The sequence below is a fragment of the Rattus norvegicus genome, chromosome 13 (genome assembly GCF_036323735.1).
Source record: "Rattus norvegicus strain BN/NHsdMcwi chromosome 13, GRCr8, whole genome shotgun sequence".
Taxonomy (NCBI): Eukaryota; Metazoa; Chordata; class Mammalia; order Rodentia; family Muridae; genus Rattus; species Rattus norvegicus.
Window position 1 is genome coordinate 49,676,225 of NC_086031.1, and position 24,917 is coordinate 49,701,141.

The 24,917-nt window shown below is 45.1% G+C and overlaps 1 long non-coding RNA gene across 2 annotated transcripts in view; it reads left to right on the forward strand.

The window, feature by feature from the left end:
• Positions 1-2,002, forward strand: part of LOC102553722 (uncharacterized) — an 8,972-nt gene extending 6,970 nt beyond the window's left edge. For both annotated transcript variants that reach the window (XR_010057209.1, XR_010057208.1), the window contains exon 3: positions 1-2,002. This exon is cut by the window's left edge and continues 2,482 nt beyond it. This is a non-coding gene — a long non-coding RNA (uncharacterized LOC102553722).
• Positions 2,003-24,917: the final 22,915 nt, after the last annotated feature.

A 24,917-nucleotide genomic window follows, 5' to 3' on the forward strand; every position in this document is an offset into this window, starting at 1 on the left:
GGGAGAGTGGGTGGAGAGAATATTTCCTTCATGTTTTCTCACAGGGCACACGCTTTGGTCTGAGCCTTAGCGCCCTCATCTGTAAGGGTAATAATACTGCCAGTCTCACGGGAGCACGAAATGGGAGGTCTGAGTGGTGCGTGGCTCACGGAGCATCAGCTCTTGTCACTCACCAGTATTACTATATAGTCTCTTAGTCACCGGAACACAGACATTTAGACTGGAAGTGCTATAAAGACTGTTGAATCTCACCCCTTCCTTTAACTGAAATACAGTAAGGTGCCAAGATACCTGGCAACTTTTCAAGTGAGGACACACAGTGCCCATGGTAAGGCTGGAGCTGGAATCCAAGTTTCTTGGTTGGTGGATCGATGCACTCTTTTCTTCAGAGGCATTTTCCTTCTGCGGCAAAGGCACGGCATTGTTCCACAGCACTGCCATAGCTGTGGGTGCCTCTGGAGCAATGCTGACAGGCAGGCAGTCAAGGACCCCGCCCGGGAGCTTGCTTAGCAGTCTGGCCTTGGAGCAGAGAAGCAGCTGGAGCAGGCTGTGTGCAGAATCAGGAGACAATAGCCAGTGTGGAGGCTGAGACAGGAATGTCCATTGTCAGAAAAGGGCAGGCATTAACTCAGAGAATGGAAGGCTCTGACGGCCAAGTCAGCAGCTCTCCATAGAGCTTAGAGGCAAGGCCAGCTCCGTGGGCTTCTGAACATGCCTCGTGCTTAAAGGGCCTCTGCTTGGCTTAATGCCTGCTATTCTGAAATTCCTGGTACGTTTAAGCAAAGAATCTCACAGTTTTGTTCAGCACTAAACTTTTTAAATCCTGTAACCATCTTTGTGCACGGGGCAGAGCAGAACAGAGCAGAGCATGGGCTCCTAAGGCCCCATCAAGGGATCATGTCTCCACCCTGAATTTTTATTCACGTGTACTCTACTCCAGAGGATAAAGCAAGGAGGATCACTTGGGTTCTGGGGCTTTGGCCTAGCCTGGGCAACACAACCAGACCCATCTTGCAAAGGAAGGAAAGAGAGGGGGAGCAGGGAAAGAAGGAACATCGGGATAAGATAGGGAGGTTGGGAAGAAACAAAGGTGAATGTGTGGTGTGCATCTGTTATGCTACCACCAGGGCAGCCAAGGCAATGTTACAACAAACTCAAAGCCAGCATGGGATACATAGCAAGTAGCAGGCTAACCAGAGCATATATGTATATGTGTGTGTATATGTTTACACACATATATGTATGTGTGTATGTATGCATACATGCATAGACAAGCAAACAAAGTTGTAAGGCAACTTGCATTCTATGAGTCACGGTCATATGTCGAAGGTGGCTCACAAAACTATATTTCTGCATACACATATATGCAGGGGTCTTTTGCTTTGTTCTCACTATGTAGCACTTCTGGCTGGTCTGAAGCTTACTCTGTAGACCAGGCTGGGCTTGAACTCACAGAGATCCTTCTTGTCTTCCTCCTCCCAAGTGCTATGACTAAAAGTATTCAGCACTATGCCTGGCTCTGTATATAGTTTTTAAAGTCTACACAGATACTTCAAGCTAACAGAAGTTGTTCCTTCTTCTGGCAGATTTATCAAGGGAGTCCACTCCTCTGATTGAATTTTTACTTACTATTTGTTTAATTTTAAAATTTCATTTAAAAAAATCTTTCAGTGTTTTGAAAAGTCTCACGTACCCCAGGCTGGCCCCCATTCAATATGTAGCAAAGGATTGCCTGGAATTTCCTTTTACCACCTTTTATTTATGTATATGTGTACTTGCATGTGGGCACACTGCCATAGAAGTGCTCCTGCCGTGGTAGGAGTTGGTTCTCTCTTTCTACCACGTGGGTCTCAAGGACTGAACTCACTTCATCAGGCTTAGCTACAGGCACCTTTACCCACTGAGCCCTCTCGCCAGCCTGAGTTGTTTGCCTTGTATAGGGAGAATGTGTTCATGCATGCCTTACTTACGTAATTATAAATAAAAATATGGTATACTCCTACTATGTTCTGCAAACATTTTCTTATATCGATATATAGTCTTGAAATATTAAGAGAGGTGTTTTTGAGAGGTTGTGTTAGTTACTTCTCTTGTTACCAAGACAGAACACCCAACAGGAGTAACTTAAAGGAGGAGATTTATTGGGGCTACAAGTTAGAATGTACGGTTTCTCGCAATGGTGAAAACATGGCTGGAAGAGCTTGTTGCTACAGGTTACATGGGATGGTGAATAGGAAACAGAGAGCACCAATGGGAGTGGGTGCTTCTGGGCATTGCCTCCCTCCCAAAATAGCATCACCAGTTGGGAACCAGGTATTTAAATCCTGAGCCTGTCAGGGACTGTGGTGGTTTGAATGTAAATGGCCCCCATAGGCTCATATATGTCAATGCTTAATCACCAGGGAGTGGAACTGTTTGAAAGGATTAGAAGGATTAGGAGGCGTGGCCTTCTTGGAGTGGGTGTGGCCTTGTTGGAGCAAGTGTGTCACTGGAGGTGAGCTTTGAGGTTTCAAAAGCCCATACCAGGCCCAGTACCCACCCCCTGCCTACAGATCAGGATGTAGTTCTCATCTACTGTTCCAGCGCCTGCCACCATGCTCCCCACCATGATAAGACTAAACTCCTGAAACTGTAAGCAAGCCCTCAATGAAATGCTTTCTTTCATAAAAGTTGACTTGGTCATGCTGTCTCTCCACAGAATAGAACAGTGACTAAGACAGGGACATTCCACATTCAAGTCATAGCAGAGGAGAAAGTGAGGAAAATGTGAAGCATGGGGGCCAGAGGGATAGAATTCTTCAAGGAAAGAACTCAGCCATGACAGGATTGGGGTAGGTGTGGGGCTGGGGGAGAGAGAGCTGAGTGTGGGAAGAGAGAGAAAGGAGCTGTTAGATGAGATGGTCATAGGCCATCAAGGTGATCATGGTGGCAATGAACGAAAACAAACAAGATGGGGTGAGACAGGACAGAGAAAAAAGGAGTTTGAATTTGCCAGGTACAGTGTGGCCCAAAGGATGATGCAAGCTTTGAAGTTAATTGAGGGGGCAATAAAGCCTCACCCCCACCACACCCTAAGTATCCAATGTAACCTCAGTTCTCCTCTACTCAGCAGAACCGCCCCTGACAATGCCCCTGTTGCAGGTTTCCAAGGAGGATAAAATGAGGTGGCATTGGTGAAGCCAGACCCTGACTTAAACTAAGAATCCCCAAGGCTCCCCAACATCAAGCAGCCATTCACTGTCTAGAGAGCCATTTGTGTGTGTGTGTGTGATATATGTGTAGGTATGTGAGTATATGTTCATGTGGTGGTAGTGCAGGAGCACATGTGTGCATGTACACATAGAAGCCAGAGATCCACCTCAGGAGCCATCAGCCTTGTCTTCTGAGACATGGCATTCATTGGGATTTAAGACTCACCAATGGGGCTGGGGATTTAGCTCAGTGGTAGAGCACTTACCTAGGAAGCGCAAGGCCCTGGGTTCGAAAAAAAGAACCAAAAAAAAAAAAAAAAAAAAGACTCACCAATAAGACTAGGTGAGCTGGCCAGTAAGTTCCAGCGATCCATCTATCACTGCCTCTCCAGCACTGGTATCACAAGGTCAGGCCACCCGGGTGTGTCATGTACTGCCACACACATGTGGAGGGCAGAGGACAGCTTTACAGAATTAAGTCCTTCTTTCCGCAGTGGCGTTTGGGGCATTGAACTCAGGTGGTTAGGCTTGGTGGCTTGTGTCTCTCCCTGGTGAGCCATCTCCTGAGTCTGCACCTGGAGTTTTATTTGCGTGTTGCAGGGTGAGGCCACGCCCTCATGCCTCTGCAGTGTGTGTTTTATTCAGGAGTCAAACCATCTCACCAAAGAGCCTGGCTGCTAAAGCAGTGTTTCTCAACCTGTGGGTTGCGACCTCCTCAACCGCCCTCCATCTCAAAAAATATTTGCATTACAATGCATACCAGTAACAAAATTACAGTTATGAAATAGTAACAAAAATAATTTTATGGTTGGAGAGGGGTCACCACAACAGGAGGAACTATATTAAAGGGTAGCAGCCTTAGGAAGATTGAGAACCGCTGTAAAACCCTCCACACTTCTGGCTTCCTGGAAGAGCTTGGATTCTGGGCTCCACCCTGAAAAGTTCTGGGCTCTACTGGCCAGGAAGAGAAATTGGCTGCAATCCAGGGGCTGGGGAGTTACCTAGAGAAGGAGATCCCTTCCCCCATTCCTATGCTGTAGACCCATGAGGCTGAAACTGTGGGATTTCTGTGCTCAGGTTGCCTCTGTGGCATTTCCAGGATAAAAATGCTCTGTCAGTACTGATCTGAGTTTCCCCAGCCTTCACGCAGTGCCCTAGAAGGCACTCCCCCTGCCCCCGAAATCTGAAATCCGAGGAGTGCTTTGGTGAGTGATGGGCCAAGCTGTGGCTGCCGCCTTCTTGTTAGTACAGATGTGCTTTGCAGCAGCTGTGACGGAAAGCCGCACCTGTTGTCTAGATCAGCTGCTGTAACTCTACTCCTAGGAAAGCAGGCTAGTGGGGAGGCCTCTTCCAAGCCCCCCTTTCCAAGGCATGTGGAAAAGCAGGCATCTGCCTGTCACAGCAGCAGGGGAGCTGCTTGGAAGGTCCTGGGGCTCTGGGAATCTCGGCCACTAACTGGAGTCTTTCAGTTCAGCCTTATCCTAACTGTACGCGGGCCAGAGCCCCTTCCTCACTCCCTCATCAGGTCGGAGTGGGGAAAACCGAGAAGCAGGAAGATGGCAGGGAAGTCATGCTGTTTCCAAGGAGCCAGATGTTTCTAGGATCTCTGATTTCCCTGGGGACCTTCATATTTAACAAGGTGGCCTGAGCTAGGAGGCGGTGCAAAGGAGCGAACTGCAAAATGGACTGGAGACGTTAAAAAAAAAAAAAAAAAAAAAAAAAAAGACTCCAGGGATACGGATGAGAAGCTGAGCAGAGCTTGCTTTTCCTGGGCATCAGTCACTGAGACATTGGCCATGGAGACCCGATACTACTACAGGAGAATTCCGTTCCACTGAGCAGCGTTGGGTGTGACGGGGCTGGCGTTCGTGAAACCGGAACACCAGTCATTCCCAGAGCTTGGAGAGTCATGAGTCCCTCGCTGGCACCCTGGGTACTAGGTAGAATCCAGAAAACCCAGGTCTTTGCGAAAAATCTCAGCAAGACAAATCCAAGTTACGCACTGTCACCTAGATCCACACAGTGTCGCCTTGCCAATACACATTAAAAATCTGGCGGTGAAAAGCAGATGGTGAGCTGGCATTGCTGATGTCTGCGGTGTACGCTCACATCCACATCAGCGCTTTTAATGACCACACGCCACTTCACGTTCAGGGGAGGAATCTCGACTGGCATATTAGAATGGTGCCAAGGCCTCACTCAGCAGGACAGCACCCTCTAATCCCCCAGCAGCCCTGGCAGCGCCGGGAAGAGATGGCGCATGTGGCAGGCGGCGCCCAGCCAGATGTAGAACACTGCTGACCCCTGCTGGTGTGGGCGCGTCTGCAGCGGAGAGCCCCAGGGAGAATGCTGGACTGGAAAAACCTCGCAATCCGTCTGGGACGGGTAGGAAGAAATACCCCAGCTCAGAATCTCCCCATCTGGAGATCCTTTGAGGAGACAAAGCAGAAATTAGAATAAAACCCAGACTGGATTTTCTGAGGGGAGTGCGACAGACTAGCAAGCGTGTCCTCCCTCCAGCCCCTGTGGCCTGGAAACCCCTGGGGCCTGTCCTCTTGAAACTAAATTGGGAAACCATTAGCAACACCCATTGCCAAATGCAATCATCAGGGAGACAAATATGAAAGGGGGCGGGGAAGGGAGGAGGGAAAGAAAGACAACATTCTCAAGTAGCTCAATCACTTTCAATCAGAATCATTATCTCTCTCCCTCCCTCCCTCTTCCCAGAGTGGTTTCTTTATTTCAGCAGAGGCTTTGTATTTCAGCTTGATTTCCTGTGCTGTGGCGTTCCCCTTCGACCGGAGGCTGCTTTAATATCGTCTTTCCCTGAGGGATGTTGCTATCATGGTGTCTGGGTGCCTTCTGCTAAGAAACCTGGCATCTAGAGTATTTGCGTCGGGGCTTGCGTAGGGGCTGAAATTTTTTTCTAACACCTTTTATACACAGTAAAAAAAAAAAAAAAACAAAACAAAAAACAAAAAAACGGGCTGGAGAGATGGCTCAGCGGTTAAGAGCACCCGACTACTCTTCCAGAGGTCCTGAGTTCAATTCCCAGCAACCACATGGTGGCTCACAACCATCTGTAAGGAGATCTGATGCCCTCTTCTGGTGTATCTGAAGACAGCTACAGTGTACTTATATATAATAAATGAATAAATCTTAAAAAAAAACAAAAAAACAAATAAACAAACAAACAAACAAAAAACAAAAAAAACAACCCACAAACCCAACTATCCCAGGATCTCTACTGAAATAATCATCACAGGGACCCAAGGGGCACCAGGGCCCTGCTAATTCCAACAAAAGCAGTACAGAGTCCCCAAGCAGAAGCAAAAGCCACCCATTGCTAAACCTCTTTCTCTACCCGGAACCGGGTTAACAAGAACCTGCGCTCACCCCTACTTCACATTAGACACCACTGAGGGTGTAGACACAGTCCTCTAAGCTGCCACCATGTGTCTTCCTCTGGGCACAGCACTGAATCTGCTCTTATCAAAGAACTGTGGCTTCTCACAAGCGCCTCTAACCTGCTTGTTCCACTTCTCACACCCTCCCCTTATCTTTCTCTCTTTTGTGCTATGCTGGGAATGGAACCCAAGGCCTCAAACATAAGCACGCACTCTACCATCAAACTACTACATCACTAGCCTCCAGTTCTCATTTTATTTGACCTCTGCAGCATTTGACATTTGGTACTCACTTACGCTTGTTTGTATAAAATTACTGTGAGACGTTTTAGATATATAAAAGGTATAGAAAACAATACAACAAGGAGTTGTTCTGGTAGTATCCTTTAGAGGCGCAGACAGTAGGTTTGCGTGTGTGTGGACAGATGGGTAGACAGACACATAAGACGGCATGCGCACGTGGGCTAGAGGCTGGCAAACATCAAATTCTACAGGATGGGCCAACGAGCTGAGATCAGAGAAAGGCAACAGCGTAGTTAAAAAGCCAGCAGACTCAGTTTATGTGCAAAGGCTAGAAACGTTGGTGTTCCAGTCAGAAGTAAGACAGGCAAGAGGAGTTCTTGCAGAGTGAGGAAGAAGCCCATCTTCAGTTCAGTTTAGAGCATCTGATTGGACAGGCTCCTTCCTGTTAGAGAAGACTGTTTGCTTTATTCATTCTTCTGATTTAAATGTTAATCTCATCCCAAAATACCACAATAGAAACTCTAAAATAATGTTGGACCAATTATCTGGACACCCCATAGCTCAGACAAGCTGGCACTTTATAGATTTAATGATTACAACTGTATGCGGAGTTTAGGAAATAAAACATTACAAACATAGTTTATGCTCCTCTTCCATTGCCTTTCTTTTTCTATCCACAGAGTAACACCGTTTTGTTGTTGTTGTTGTTGTTGTTGTTTTGGTTTTTTTTCTTTTTTTCGGAGCTGGGGACCGAACCCAGGGCCTTGCGCTTGCTAGGCAAGTGCTCTACCACTGAGCTAAATCCCCAACCCCAAGTAACACCGTTTTGAATTTGCTGTTCATCTTTGCCACACACGTTTATAATTTTACCCCACCCTATGCTGCACATTTTTTTTTTGGTTCTTTTTTTTTTTTTTTTTTTTTTTTTTTTTTTTTTTTCCGGAGCTGGGGACCGAACCCAGGGCCTTGCGCTTCCTAGGCAAGGGCTCTACCACTGAGCTAAATCCCCAACCCCCATGCTGCACATTTTAACTGCTAAATTCTACAGCTTTCCTTCTTGGATTAACATTATACTGTAAGGTTCATCTGCACCGATGCATGTAAGTTTGCCTATTAATTTCTACTGCTTTTAATATTACATTGTTTTATAATTCATCTGTTTTATTGTATAGGGTTTTTTTGTTATTTTCAATGGTTTCTATGGGAATTTTGATTTTTGTTTCTGGAGAGTTGTCTTAGTTGGGTGCTAGTGCTGTGAACAGACACCATGACCAAGGCAACTCTCATAAGGACAACATTTAATCGGGGCCAGCTTACAAGTTCAGAGCTTCCGTCCATTATCCTCAAGGTGGGAGCATGGCAGCATCCAGGCAGGCATGGTGTGGGCAGAGTTGAGAGTTCTACATCTTCATCTGAAGGCTGCTAGGAGACTGTTTTCAAGGCAGCTAGGAAGAGGGTCTTAGAGTCCACTCCCACAGTGACACACCTACTCTAACAAGGTCACACCTCCAAATAGTGCCACTCCCTGGGCCAAGCATAGCCAAACTACAAGAGTGATGCAGAGTTTAAACCTGGGACTGCATACATGCTCATAAGCACTCACCACTGATCTACAGCCCCAGTCCTTGGGAATTCTTGCATACTTCTTGTGGTGCACATTTGCATTCCTTACTAGTCTACTGAGGAGTGAAATTAATAGTCTTGGAGTCTGGACACTTTTCACACGACCACATCTTTGCCAACAGTTGGCATGGTTACCAGCCCCCTTCATGTCCATGTTGTTATGGGACCGTGTAGCATCAGGGTTTGTTTGTTTGTTTGTTTTTAGCTATATTAGCACAGTTGATAGCCCCTCGTAAATTCATTCTTCAATAGGATCGCTTTCTATTTCTCGCCTCCTAATCTTTTCCCAATTCTGCTCTTGACTTTCTTCTCTTTGATTTGAAGAATTACATATTGTGAGCGGTTACCCTTTTTTTTTTTTTCAAGTAGAGACTTTCTGCTCATTTTTTCCAAATTAGTGGCTCCTGTCTCTTACCGCCATAATGGTTTTTAGTGAGGTATAATATATGTAATTCACTCGTTTTAAGTATGTAATTTAATGATTTTTAGAAATCAGTTTAAAGAGTTGTGTAACTGTTGCCACAGTCCAGTTTTAGAACATTTCCAACACCACAAAGCAATTCCTCCCACCCACATGCAACCAACTCCAGTTCCCACCCCCAGCCACAGACAACCACTAATGTGCTTTCTGTCTCATAATTTTGCTTTTCTAGACATTTTATATAAATGAAATGATATGATATGAGGTCTTTTGCATCTGTCCCTTTTCAGTTTGAAAAATGTGTTTGAAGGTTTGTTGGGACTGAAGTTGAACTCATTACTTTTCTTTACTGAAGAATGGTGCCCCCTCACACGAACACAGAACACCCTGTTTGTTTGCCAGTCAGGGAGTGTGTGGCTTACGGTATATCTCACAAGAACCAGATCTCAAGCTACATATGGTGGCACACACTTACAACCAAGGACTCAAGAGGCATATGCAGGAGGCAGGAGGATTGCCATAGGTTTGAGGTCAGCCTGGGCTGCATAGCAAGATCCTGTCTTAAAAACAAACATAAAATAATAAAGAAAAAATATGAGAGAGAGAGAGACAGACAGAGAGAGACAGAAACACACAGAGAGACACAGAGGGAGACAGAGACAGAGAGACAGAGACAGAGAGAGAGACAGAGAAAGACAGAGACACACAAAGAGACACAGAGAGACAGAGAGAAACTGGGGGACAAAAGGCTACAAACAATCACATAAGATATACGTGGTATAAACATTTCATTTTTAAAAAGACTTATTTTATTATCAGAAAAAGTTCATTCAACCTCCAGTTGGATCAGTACAAAGAAAATCACACAGCATATTATAATACAATTGCTAGAAACCAAAATCAAAGAAAAGTCTTACTAAGAACCTTCAAAAAAATATAAAAGCACATTACACACAGGAGGCCAAATGGGAACTAAAAATGAGGGCTTGCTTGCTTGCTTTCTCTTGCTTAATTTTTGAAGCAGGTTCTTGTTATATAGTTCAGGGTGAACTCAACGTCATAGTTCTCTTGCCTCAGCCTCTTTAGAGCTGGGCTTACAGGGGTACATCCCCACCCCCATTCCCAGAATCGACACAATGACATTCTTTTAATTAGCATTAGCACAATCTCTCCTTTTCTGTATTTTTCATGGTTTTAGATACAAAGTTCATTTATTGCAGATAGTAGCAAATAATTGAGTATCACCTAAGGTAAAACTCCAGGCAGGCACACACTGTACTCCTAGTACTCAGGGACCTCAAGCAGAGGGTTCCAAACCAGGCTTCAGAAAAAGCAGTCCGCATTAAACAATCTGCCTTTAAAAGGAAACGTTTAGGAGGGTGGAGAGATAGCTTAGCAGTTAAGAGCACTTGCTGTTCTTGCAAAGGACCTGGGTTTGCTTCCTAGCACCCAATGGCAGCTCAAAACCGCCTGTAACTCCACCTGTTTTCTGGTCACTACGGGCACCAGGCATGCATGTGGCATACATACATACAAAATATAAATATTTTAAAAATAGATCTATTTATTTGGTATGTATACAGCACTCTGCCTGCGTGTGTGCCTACAGGCCAGAGTAAGGCACTGGTTCTCATTATAGAGAGTTGTGAGCCACCATATGGTTGGTAGGAATTGAACTCAGAACCTCTGGAGGATCAGACAGCACTGTAAACCTCTGAGCCATCTCTCCAGTCATACATCTTAAAAACATAAAACAGGTATTTCAATGACGTCTTTAATGTTTGCATACTATGGTTATTAATAGGGTTTGGTTTGAACCTGTCTCTCCTTGCTCTCTGTTTTCTGTTCGTCTCCTCTGTTCCCTTTACCTATTCTCTTTTGTCTGCTTTTACACTGAGTGCCTTTATGATTCCTTTACTGATTGGTTAGTGGAAATTTCTTGGAATGTTTATTTGTTTTTTGTTTTTTTAATCTTGGTGACTGATTTAAATTCTGCATGTCTTTGGCTTGCCCATGTCTTCTTCCAAGGGATGCTGTATCATTCCCTGCACAGCTTACAACTGCGTACGCCCACTTCCCTCTGCTTGGCCTGTAAGCTATTACAGACATGCATTTGTTTTCACAAAATTCATAAACCCCAAGATACATTGTTATCATTTTCAGTTAGACAATGATCTTTTTCAAGGTTTTAAATAACTTTTTTTAAAAAACCCATCCTCACCTATGCGGTTAACATCTCTGATGTTCTGAATTTCCTTTTAGATTCATGTTTATTTCTGTGTAGGTGTGTCATGGTGTGTGTGTGTGTGTGTGTGTGTGTGTGTGTGTGTGTGTGTGTTGTGTGGAGGTCACAGGACACCCGTAGGAGTAGGAGTGGGTTCTCTTCTTCTACACATGTGGGTCCCAGTGGTTAAACACAGGCTTTCACACTTGTCAGCAGGTGCCTTTAACCTCTGAGCTCTCTTCCTGGAACTAGACCCAAAACCCAGCTTTGACAGGTTTGGTGCCTATAAGGCCTTGCTCCCCTGTCTTCTATCCATGCTGTTCCCTATGAGAAGCAGAACATCATCCTTTTCTCCGTCTCGTCTCTTCTGCCTTGGGACTTCCTAGAGCAGCTGCTGAGTGTGAATTATTTTACTTTTCATCTCTGGAAATGTCTTTATTTCACTTTAAAATTTAATCAACGTTATCTAGATGTAATTTCTGTACCACACAATTTACTCACAAAAAGGTACATTCAATTTTATCTTATTTTTAAAGTTTAAAAAATATGTGTGCGGGGCTGGGGATTTAGCTCAGTGGTAGAGCGCTTGCCTAGTGAGCACAAGGCCCTGGGTTCGGTCCCCAGCTCCGGAAAAAAAAAAATATATGTGTGCAAGCAAGGTGTGGTGGTGGCACATAACTTAGATCTCAGCAATCCCGAGGCCAAGGCAGGCACATCTCTGGGTTGGAGTCTGTTATATGCACGTGTAGGGGTCAGAAGACAACAGGTGGGAGTCTGTTTTCTCCTTCTATTCTATGGATCCCATGGATCAAGTTTGTTTGTTAGGCTTGTTAGCAAGAGCCAGAGCCATCTTGCTGACCTGATTTTAAAACATTTTTATTGGCATTCATTTCAGGTAAGTTTTCACCCCTCCTTCTTCAGCCCGGCCCGGCCCTACCACTGCTAATCTTCTCCTTATTGTTATAGATTTGCCTGTTTGAGGGATTTTGTGTATGTAAGTAGCATCGCACACTGCACAGTCTCTTGTGCCTGGCTTCTTGCTGTGTGTGTGTGTGTGTGTGTGTGTGTGTGTGTGTGTGTGTGTGTGTGCACCTGCACACGTATGCATGAATAACAGCATGTCTGTGGAGGTCAGAGGATGACTTGTGGCAGTCAGTTCCCTCCTTCTACTGTGTGGGTCCTGGAGATGAAACTCAGATCATCAGATTTAGCGATACATGCCCTTTTTTGTTTTCGTTTTTTATTTTGTTTTGTTTTTGAGAAATGATCTCTTATTATGTTGTTCAAGTTACTTGAAGTGGAAATTTCTTGTTTCTTTGGAGACTTGGTTGCGCCATGTGATTTTTTTTTCCTGGAAACTGTCATGCATATGAGAGAATGTTTTGCTGAAGCGAACACGTGGGAGGATACTTTGTTGAGAACAGATGTATGATGTTTTTCTGGCAGCTGCCTGGGAAAAGGACATGCGATGTTTTGCTAGAGGATGCTTGAGAGGACATGTGATGTTTGGAAAGGGCATAGGTATAACCCAACAGCACAGTGACATTGGCTCACCTTGTCACTCTTTGCTGGTCTTCCTTAGGTTTTGCCTGTAGTAATGATGCTGTGGCATTGGTTCCCCTTGCCTTCCTTGCTGATCATCGTTTGTTGTGACTTTCGTAGAAAGAAACGCACCAAAGAACTTCTTGTGATATTCTGGTGGCTTATGGCCACTTCCGTGGACTCAGGCTGATTGGCAGAGCCTTGTGGTTTCTTCTGTATTGAACTGTGGTTGCTGATTCATGAATGGTGTTTGCGAGTGGATTGAACCACTGATGCTGATTCGTGTGAATTGCTGATACAACAATGAAAGCTGGAATCTCCCCAAAGAACTATTCCAAAACAGGTCCTCATCCTCCTTTGCCCTGTTTACCTTTACATTCTACCACCTCTGGTGGGTGGTGGACTAGAAGGGAGGTTAAAGCATTTAACCTTATTAAAATAGGTTTTAGAAAATCTAAGCCTACACTGTCTTAGCTAGGGTTTGCATTGCTGTGAAGAGACATTACCAAGGCAACTCTTATAAAGGACTGCTGCAAATAGTTTTCACTACCCAGCCTAAGCTCTGTGAATGGGCTGCGCTACCAGCCCCAACCCAGCTTCCCTTAAATCCACGGATAACAGACACATACCAGGTTGCTCATTTTCAACTTGCCTTCTGACACAGTTGCTGGGTGCTACTATCTCCTGCCTGGAAAAGGTGCCTTTATGGTTATTCTTGTCTCTGCTCCTCCCACCTTCCCTAAACTTTAGTGGCTCAGTCACATCTAGCCCCTGGCAAATGCCCCTGACCACCTGCCTATAGGAGTGGCCTGTGTGGTCACTCCATTTTGAGATCTCACGTGGCTCTTCCACCCTCCTCCATCAGAAGCATGGTGAAACTCTGCCCTTCCCCCCTTGCATCTATGTCTTTTCCTCCAGGAACCGGGAAGTCCCACCTATTCCTTCTGCCCAGCTATTGGCCCATGGCTTCTTTACTGACAGTTCAAGAAGCAATTAGGGAACAGGACAGTATGAGAAGCCACCCCTACCAAGGACAACATTTAGTTGGGACTGGCTTGCAGGTTATGAGGTTCAGTCCATTATTATTGTGGTGGAAAGCATGACGGCACCTAGGCAGGCATGGTGCTGGAGAAGCTGAGAGTTTTACATCTTATTCCGAAGGCAACCAGGAGAAGACAGGCATCCTCAGGCAGCTAGGAGGAAGCTTTCTACCATAATGGGTGGAGCCTGAGCATAGGAAGAGACTCCAAAGCCCACCCCCACAGTGACACACTTCCTCCAACAAGGCCAAAACCTCCTAACGGTGCCACTACTGGGGCTGGAGAAATGGCTCAGTGGTTAAGAGCTCCGACTGCTCTTCCAGAGGTCCTGAGTTCAATTCCCAGCAACCACATGGTGGCTCACAACCATCTGTAATGAGATCTGGTTTGTCTGAAGACAGCTACAGTGTACTCATATACATTAAATAAATAAATAAATCTAAAAAAAAACAAAACAGTGCCACTCCCTATGGGCTAAGCATATTTAAATCACCACATTCCACTCCTGCCCCCCATAGACTTGTTCAAACACATGAGTCTATGGGGGCCATTCCTAGCCATAGCATAGCCCACAAAGTCCTATAGTCCATAGCAGTCTCAACATTAAAAGTCCAACGTTAGAAGTCTCTTGAGATTCATCCAATCACTTAACTGTAATCCCCTATAAAATAAAAATCAAAAGGCAGATCATATACCTCCAGCATTGCAGGATGTACATTATCATTCCCAAACATCATAGTAAGGAAATACTGGACCAAAGCAAGACCAAAAACCAGCTGGGCAAACTCCAATCTGCATCTCCGTGTCCAAGTGCTCTCCAGAGCTCCAACACCTTTCATCCTTGTTGACTGCTGTTGGCAGATCTGGCATTCAGCAGCAATAAACTGTTCTGCTGGGCTTTTTGGAGACTTCCTTTGTCAATGCAATTAATATAGATCTCTTTACATTAGCCTCAGGCAGACTCTTTGGACAAGGCCAAAAGCAGGAACGTTCTTCGCCAAACCATCATAAGAACGGTCATTACAGTTCAAAGTTCAAATCTCCCTCAGCACCAGTGTCTTCCGTACTCCCACTAAGATGGCCAATTTAAGACTCACTTAAAGCATTCCATGGCTTTCCACATCCAAAGTCCCAAATTCCACATTCCTCCAAACAAAAACATAGTCAGACTTATTACAGCAATGCCCTACTTCTGGTACCAACTACTGTCCTAGTTAGGGTCTCTAACAGTCTTATGGGCCAAGCAGATTCAAACCACCACAGTAACTAAGTCAGGCCTAAAACATGGTTGTGGTTGGCATAGAATTCTGTGGACAGTTTGGGCTTGTGCACTTTGATGGCATCATTCCATTACCCATTTGCCTGTGTTCTTTTCAGGGAGAAATCTGCTGTCCTTGTCTTGGCTATCCTGTACTTTGCTCGGTTCTTCTCGCTGCTGTAGGGCTTTGAACAGTTGACTCGTGCTGTATTTGGAGCCTTTTCCTCATGTTCCTCACACTGGGCTTTATTGAGCTTTTTGAATGTGTGTGTTTATAGTTTTTATTAAGTAAGGATATTTTGCGGTGTTATTTCTTCAATTACTGTGATGTTTTGCTTTCCTACCTTTTCAGCGAATTAGATGTATATTAGATTGAAGATGTTACTCAGCTCACTGGTGATTTGCTCCATTTTAAAAATTATCCTGGGGGTTGGGGATTTAGCTCAGTGGTAGAGCGCTTGCCTAGGAAGCGCAAGGCCCTGGGTTCGGTCCCCAGCTCCGAAAAAAAAGAACCAAAAAAAAAAATATATATATCCTGGAGTCTGGGGCTCAGGGGGTTCAGACCATTTGCTGTAGAATCACAAAGACCTGAGTTTAACACCCCTCCCCCCAGCCTACACTGGAGAACACATGCACAAACAATAAAGAATATCTTTACCCTCAGTGTTTCATTCCGTATGATTTTTTTAAAAGATTTATTTATTATGTATACAGCATTCTGCCTGCATATACACCTATACACCAGAAGAGGGCACCCGATCTCATTACAGATGGTTGTGAGCCACCATGTGGTTGCTGGAAATTGAACTCAGGACCTCTGGAAGAGCAGACAGGGCTTTTAACCACTGAGCCATCTCTCCGGCCTCCTCTGGATGGTTTTTAAGGGTGTCTTTGGGTGTACAAATTGTTTCCTCTGTGATGTCATCGTGATTTTCATTTCTAGAAGCTAATTTGTTTTTTTTCTTTCATTTTATTTTTCATATTTCAGTAGAGCTTTCTGAAAACTCAGAGTATCGTCTCAATACCTCCTTATCCTTCAGCATCCTTGCTGGTTAATTCTGATTTGTGTCAGTTTTCCATTGCTTTTCCAATTTCCAAGCTCCCTTGTAATATCTTCTCATTTCTTTTCATGTGGTGTTTGTGTGTGTGTTTGTGTGTGTGTGTCTGTGTGTGTTTGTGTGTGTGTTTGTGTGTGTGTGTGTGTGTGTGTTTGTGTGTGTGTGTTTGTGTGTGTGTGTTTGTGTGTGATGTTGTACGATCTACCTCATTGGGTAACTCTTATTTTGTTATTCTTGTATAAATGCTTGTACGTTGTGCTGGGATGTGGCTGTGTTTGGGAATAGCTTCTATGAACTGAAGATGAGTTCACTCAGTCTGGGGTTGGGTCACCCTGCTGAGGTACATCCTCCTCCTTTGCTCACTAGACTCACAGGTTTCCGTTCCTGCTGGTGAATACAGACAGACACTGCCTCTGCCCCAGCTCTACTTCGTCACGCGTGTTCCCGTGTTTTCTTCTCCAGCCTCAGAGATGGCTCTTCCTGCGAGCATGCAGGGTCACACACTTAACTTTGCAAGCTGAGCCTGTGGAGATCTGATGTGAACTCTGGGCAGCATCTCATCCTGTGCCCTGTGAGGTCTGTCTCCCTAGACTCTTGGCTTGTTTTCAACTCAGGAAATGTTCTTCCCTACTGTGTTGTGGCCTGGAAATCCTTGATGGGGAACCTGAGGCGACCCAAGACTCCCTCCATTCTTTCTCATTCATCAAAAGTCCTATGGCCTCCTTGCCTTATTCGAAGCTTTTAATTTGGCCTATTTTGTCATGTGTGTATGTGGTTGTGCACGTGTGCACGTGTGCGTGTGTGTGTATATGTTTGTGTGTGTGTGTAGAGGCCAGAAGTTGTTGCCAGATGTTTTTCTTCATTGCTCTGGCAAGCACTTTACCCATTAAGCCATCTCCTCGGACCCCCAATTTTGGCTTTTGTTGTTATTTTAAATAGGAAAAATTCTGGGCCAGAAGCAGAAGTTAAATTAAATGCAAGTGCCTGATTAGACAAGCTATTTAAGAAATATTCATTGTCCTTTAGTGTTGGCATACACCTTTAATCCTAGTGCTCAGGGGGTAGGGGCAGGGGGCAGAATGAGGCGGGTGCAGGGCAGAGTGAGGGTGGGGGCAGGCCTCTGAGTTTGAGGGCAGCTTGGTTTTTACAGACCAGTTCCAGAACAGCCAGGGTTACACAGAGAAACTATGTCTTGAAAAATGAAAAAAGAAGAGGAAGAAGACAAGGAAGAGGAGGAGGCAGAGGAGGAGGAGAAAAGAAAAAGAAAGATACCAAAGAAAAGTATTCTTTGGGATGGAGAGATGGCCGCCGGTTAAGTGCACTTACTGCAAACAGCTTGGGTTGGTTGCCAGCCCCGCCCACATCAGGCACCACTAGTTCTGTTTCCAAGGGATCTGATGCCCTCTGCCATTTTGGGGGACACACGCACTCGTGTGGTGCACAGAAACTCAAGGATATACACATTTAAAAATGTTCTTTAGGGCAGGTGGATTGGTATATGTGTAACTCCTGCACTTGGAAGGATGAGACAGGAGTTCAAGGCCAGCCCCGAGCTACAGTTGTAATTCAGTAAGAAAAAGGAGGAAAATCATCAATTTTAATATAGGTAAAGGATCTCACCCACTGTGATTCCAGTACTCGAGAGGCAGGTGAATCTCTTGTGAGCTCAAAGTCAACCTAGTTTAGTGACTTTCAGGCCAACCAGAGCTACATAGTGAGACCTTGTCTTCAGTTTCACCGTGTTTCTTTGAAGAAGACAGAGATAGTAATAGGTGTATGTTGCATCAGCAGCCACCAGGGAAATACAAATCAAACCCTCAGTGAGATGCTGTGTCAAGCCCACCAGGATGGCTATAAGGACCACAGTTAACAACAGGTCTGGACAAGGATGGGTGTATTGGACAGGTTCTCTAGAGTTTTAGAACTTATGGGATGTCTGTCTAGAGTGAGGGGATTTATTGTAATGATTTACAATCTGTAGTCCAGCTAACCCAACAATGGGCAGCTTTGAATGGGAAGTCCAAGAATCCAGTAGTTGCTCAGTCCCAGGAGGCTGGTTGTTTCTGCTGGTCTTCTGTAGAAGTAGATTCCAACAGATGTGCGCACATAAATGCAAGCCAGTGAAGAAGAGCGAATCTTCCTTCTTCCAATGTCCTTATGTAGGTCTCCAGCAGAAGGTGTGACCCAGATTAAAGGTGTGCACCACCACACCAGGATCTGGAACTTGTTTTGTCCCAGGCTGACCTTGAACTCAGAGATCTCCTTGCTTCAATCTCCTGGGATTAAAAGCGTGTACTACCTTGCCTGGGCCTAAGCTTTTCATAGCCACTATGCCTCAAGATCTCCGTGCCTAGATCCAGGTCAGAAACTTGTGTCTTCCAGCCTCAAGATCTGGATCACAGATGAGCCCTCCAATTCTGGATTGTAGTCCATTCCATATATAGTCAAGTTGAAAACCAGGAATAGCCCTTCCAGAAGGGGAAACAAGAACCTTGATAGTGGGGATGCAAAATGTCGCTGTTAATCTGGAATGCAGTTGCCAGTTCCTTAAAAGCTAAACATTAAGAGTTACCATAGGACTTAGCTAGTCCTCTCCTCACTAAATACCTAAGAGAGATTTAGGTATTTAGCGCCCACAGACATAGGCACACACTCCTCAAAAAATACAAAACAAAACAGAAAAGCAAAAAGCAACAAGCCAAACCAACCAATGAAACACTGTACATGAACATCCACGCTCAAAATAGCTAAAGCCCAAAGCCAAACTGAATATTTAGAACTGATAGGTGAATAACTAGTATGTTGCCTATCATGCAGCGATGTTATTCAACCATAAGAAAAGAACAAAGGGAGGCTGGAGAGATGGCTCAGCGGTTAAGAGCACTTGTTGCTCTTACAGAGAACCTGGGTTCGATTCCCAGCACAGACATGTTGGCTCCCAATCACCTGTAACTCCAGTTCTGGGGATCCATCGCTCCCTTCTGATTTCCATGGGCATCAGCTATGGACATGGTGTACAAAGGAAAAGCACTCATACACATCAAATACATCTAAAAATACCTAAAAATAGCACAGAGCACAAAGCACCGATGTGTTCTACAACACGGATGAACCTTGAAACACGCTGAAGGGAAGTCCCTGAGGCCGCGCTGTACACACAGTATGCATGGACGTTCAGAACACCCGCATAAATAGAAACACCGGTAGCTCGGTGCTTACCAGGGCTTGGGAGGCTGGGAGTGATGGCCAGAGGGCATGGATTCAGATCCACTTGATGAAATGTTCTGAAATAGATTGTGGTTATATAACCTATATAAACGCCTACTAAAAGCTGTTAGAGTGTGCACTTTAAGTGGGAAAATCGTGTGGTGATGTCTCTGTAAAGTTGTGAGGGTGATGTTGTTGTCGCTGTCGCTGTTGTTGTTGTTGTTGTTGCTGTTGCTGTTGCTGTTGTTACAGCTATCGTATACCATGTGTCCGTATGGGTAACTTGAGGCAGCGTCTGCAGTGCTCCTGCCGAGAGCTGATGGGGTCTAATTTGACACATGGCACAGTGTTTGTATCATCAGACCCTCTTCTCTTCTGCCCTCCTTGTCTCTTCCTCTCTCAGACACTGCCTATGGGCCCAACACTGTTCTAGGCACTGTGTGTCCGCAAGCTGACCCAGAAAGTCCCGTCCTGAAAGCAGCCGAGCTCTTGATTCTTCTTGCCAGTTTGTAGCAAAGAGGCCTTTGTTGGGACCACTTGTATATGTCCCAACCCGTGAAGAAGAAGCCTAGTCCAAAGGCACAAAATGGGGCCTCTGTACTCATGAGCTACTGAAGAACCCAGACAGATAAGATCCCTTAGTTCCTGTGTTGATCCATTTCCTGTCTCTAGTAACGCAAGGGCACAGGGTGGGCAAGTCAGAAAGATAAGACTTTTTGCAATATAGTTCTAGAGCTCTGGGTCAAGGGCCCATCCCGCAATGGCTTCCTGCTGTGTTCTGAGGCAATACAGGGCATCTTGTGGCAGGAGGCAAGGAACGGTTGTGTATGGTTGTTCTTTTTGGATTCTCTCTTTATATAAAGCCACTAGATTTAATCATGGGTCTGTCCTAGTGACCTTATCTGATCCATATCCCATTCCAAAGTCCCCGAGTACCAAGGTTGAATGAAATTTCTACTCTATTCCCTCTCCACAACGAGGATCAAGTTTTAACTCTCAGAGCCTCACCCCCAATCCAGTCAGAACCATTCCTGTCTGGGCTGTGTCACAGAGTCCTCATGGAGAAGGGAGGTGTTATCTAGTTATCTTGTGTCCCGGCAGAGACGTTAAACATCATGGTGAACACACTCAACAGGGAGTCAGTCAGCCATCACCTCCCTTCACAGACAGCCAGGGACACACTCCTAGGATTCCTCACCTGTCAATGCTTTACTCAGACTCTTGCTTCCTTCCCTATAAGGCTTGAGATTGACCTGCAGGATCCTGCACCAAAGCCTTGGTTGGTTGGCCGTGGTCTGTGAGCATACTCCCTAAGCATTTAGGTACCTCGCCGAAGTGCCTTCTAACCATAACACTGGGTCTTACCTGTAAGCCAGTCCTTGCCTCTGTTAATGACAGATGCCTGTTTCTGTTTTACCACAAACTGACGACAGCTACGTCCAGTGGTGGTTATTTGCGGGCACACCTTATCTCTCTTGAGACAGTGTAGCTTCTAATTAATGGTGGCTTCCCAGTTTAGCCCTTTCCACACTCCACTGCTGTGCTTCAAGATACAGCTCCAAGAGGCAGCTTTAACAGAACTCACAAGATGGGCTCTGTGGTGGCCATCTTGTTACTGCACTGTCTCAGTCATTACTCTACTGTCTCAGCCTACTGGTATAGGCCGTTCTTCAAAGCCTCTGGCTGCCCCACTTCAGCATACGTGTCTTAGTGAAGATAGTAGAGCGATTTCTTCCAAAATCTCACGGTTTCCTTTTGGCAGCAGCCAGTCTATGAAAACTATTTTCTCTCTTAGAGCAGGACCTCTTACACTTTTTCACCCATGACCTCTTCCTTGCCTGCAAAAGCTTTTTGAACAGTTATTTGTGTTTGTGGGGTATGTGTGTTTGTGTGTGTGTGTGTGTGTGTGTGTGTGCATTGTGTGTGAGTGTGTGTGTACATTGTGTGTGAGTGTGTATGTGTGTTTGTGTGTGTGCATTGTGTGTGAGTGTGTGTGTGCATTGTGTGTGTGAGTGTGTGCATGTGTGTTTGTGTATGTGCATTGTGTGAGTGTGTGTGAGTGTATGTGTGAGTGTGTGTATGTGTGTTTGTGTGTGTATTGTGTATGTGCATTTTGTGTGTGTGAGTGTGTATGTGTGTTTGTGTATGTGCATTGTGTGAGTGTGTGTGAGTGTATGTGTGAGTGTGTGTATGTGTGTTCATGTGTGCATTGTGTGTGTGCATTTTGTGTGTTGTGAGTGTGTATGTGTGCATTGTGTGTGTATGTGTGTTTGTGTATGTGCATTGTGTGTGAGTGTGTGTATGTGTGTTTGTGTGTGTGCATTGTGTGTGTGAGTATGTATGTGTGAGTGTGTGTGAGTGTGAGTGTGAGTGTGTGTGTGTGTGTGTGTGTGTGTGTGTTGCAGCACTCATGTGGGGCTCAGAGGACAAATTTTGGGAGTCAGTTCTCTCCACCTGTACTGACTGGGTATGTCAAGTAGACATAAGCTGGAGTCATCACAGAGAAAGGAGGCTCAGTTGAGGAAATGCCTCCATGAGATCCAGCTGTAGAGAATTTTCTCAATAGTGATAGACAGGGGAAGGTCCAGTGAGTGGGTCCATCCCTGGGTTGGGTTGGTGGTCCTGGGTTCTATAAGAAGGCAGGCTGAGCAAGTCAGGGCAAGCAAGCCAGTAAGCAGCACCCCTCCATGGCCTCTGCATCAGCTCCTGCCTCCAGGTTCCTGCCCTGTTTGAGTTCCTGTCCTGACTTCCTTCAATAATGAATAGCAATAAGGAAATATAAATCAGATAAATCTTTTACTCTCAAATTTGCTTTCTGGTCATGGGGTTTCAGTGCACCAATAGAAACCCTAAAACACCATCTATCATATGTATTCTGGGGACAAAGCCATTTGCCAGCCCATAGTCTAAAAATTTTTAATAGACCTTAGATTTAGAGGTATATGATTAGCTATATAAATCAAATGTTTACTAATAATCATAAAGAAACTAGTTCTAAAACAACACTTTGGTATATGTAACATTTTGCCATTTATTAAAGATAAAATCCGATGTACATATGGATAAAATAGGTCGTATCTGTTTTTCTTCACCTAACAAGTAAATCTTGGCTGAATATTTGGTGTAGAGCCTCCTGGCTGCTTTTCAGGGTTGGTCAATGCTTAAGTTTTCTAGCCCACAGTGCTGAGAACTTCACCTCTCAGAAACATACAGTACAAGATGGCAGAGGAATATATTTTAAAAAGGGTTGGAAATTCTTTCCTAACCCCCAGTCAAAACCTATTGAACACTTTTTAGCAAAACTCAAGCCAGCAATTCAACCAGCAGTTTCAGAAGTCTGACACAGTACAATGCAAAACTTCATCAACTGAAACGTCCACGCCGAGTCTTGACATTTCAGTGGTGTGTACAGTAAACACATCGAAATCCATAACTTGGTGTGGAATCTGAGCCAACCTGTCTCAGGCAGCGTTCCCCGGTGTGAGAGATCACTGTGTTCAGGCCCTAGGCTGCAGTAAAGGATCACAGTTTGGTTGTGGTTATGCATTCAGAAAACTGTTACAGTTGCCAATTGCTTTCACGGCCTGTACAGGGGTCATGAACCCAGAAGAAGCTGGGTCTTAGCTAATGAATTTCCAAAGGCAACAGCCACAAAGTAACACCTTCCCACCTGCAAATTGTGTTTTACAAAGTGGTTGCCAGACTTGCACTCTGTGAGCTCTTCCAAGAAGTCAACTTTCTGTCTCATTCCTTTGGAATGCTGGAAGGTTTGTGAAGGTCTCAAAGCCCAAGGGTCAACCCAATGTAGAAAATCCCTCACTGAGACTCTTCTAGGCGATTCTAGGTTGTGTCAACACAGGGGTTCTGGCTAATAGCACTAACTGAGGTCCCAGCTGACCACCGACCTTGGTCACCAGCCATGGGTGCAAGGAAGTCCTCTACCTATCACTTGATTAAACTAGGAGAGTTTGTGAGAAGAGTATGGAGCTGATCTCAAGAAAGCCTCAGAAACTCAAGAGACAGCAATAAAAAGCTCTTACTTAAAACACATATATGTTATTGTATGTTTAAATTAGCTGTGTGTATATCGGGGTACCATACACCCATCTGAAGAGGCTAGAAGAAAGTGTCAATTGGATCTCCTGGAATTCCATATGAGTGCCAAGATTTGAACTCAGAACCTCTGAAAGAGCAGCCAGTGCTCTTAACCACTAAGCTATCTCTCTAGCCCCAAAGTTGTTGTTTTAAACTGTTAAGCTTTGAATGGCTTGTGACCTAGCAACAGATAATCAAAACATGGCATCCTCACATGCTACAAGTCTAAGGACAATTCTTTGTCCTTCTCTGTCTTTGGAAATGAAACCCAGGACTTTTCCTGCTAGGGAAATGTTCTACCATTCACACACACACACACACACACACACACACACACACACACACACACACAAACACACGGCACCAAACTGTCCTTTCTAGACCAGCTCCTTAGCCTGTCTCCTCTCCTTGGAGCCCCCAGACACCCACAGTGGGATTTCTGGTATCCGCCCCCTCTCCACAGGTGGGGAAATAAATACATCTTCCCAGCCATTCTATAGAGGTGTCTGTCTGCAGTAAACACTAAGCAAATAATAGCTCATTCTTTAAAAATAAGGAAAATTATTGATATATTTAAAAACCTCTCTTAGCACACTAGAATGCTTATTTGCACAAAGAAAACAATCTTGCATAAGATCTGTCACTTTGAGGATAAACGGATCCCCAATATTTGAGTGGAAAGGCTGGACATGGTGGCACATGGTGACCTCAGGACTCCAGAACAGCCAGGGCTATGTAGAGAGACCCTGACTTAAAAAAAAGAAAAGAGTGGAGGATGAGAAGGAAGACAGCTTTTATGACAGAATTGTAAAGAGATTTTGGAGAGGAGGAGTCTTTTCTTTTTTCTTTTTTTGAGACAGGTCTCTTTGCATAGTTCTGACCGTTCTGAAACTCGCCATGTAGACCGGATTGACTGACTTCAAACTCTCCAAACTACACCACCATGCCCAGCCAAGGGACGGGGTTAATATAAATAACTTTGGGGCTTCTTAAGGTGTGTGTGGCCAGTTGGGCGGGGAAGGCTGAGTCTATGTGTTCTTGAATTCACCAGCAGGTGGCGATCTTACTCCAGGTCCTTGCAAACTTTGGCTTCACTTCCGTGGCCACAGTTCTGAAACCCAAAGGAAACACCTGCGCCAGATGAAGTCCCCTGAGAGATACCAAGGAAAGTAAGCTAAATGCCTGCTTTCCGGAAGCTCCCAGGCTAGTAAACTCCATGCTTCTTGAGTTTGCCCTTCTGGTGAGCTGGTTCTCCAAGAGTCATCCGGTTCTTTTTACTCCAGAGCTGAACAAGTATCACCCGGTCAACTCTGACAGAGCAGAAATCTGAATGTTTTCAGTCCAGATGACCCTGGAGGGAGTGTGGGGAGGGGTGCCCTCGACCAAAGAAAGAGGGGACCAAGATTACAAAGCCAGAGGGAACAAAGAGAGGGTGGGTGATTAGGACTGGCTTACCCAGAAGGGACAAGGTGGAGGGAAGAATAGTTGCCTAGGCAGCAAGGAAGGGGCTATCCTGCTGAGCCGGTCACCCACCCTCTGGCCACAGACACTACGGAAGTTCACAGACTTCCTGGCCCCTGCGTTGCCCTGACCTCAGAGGAAGCACCT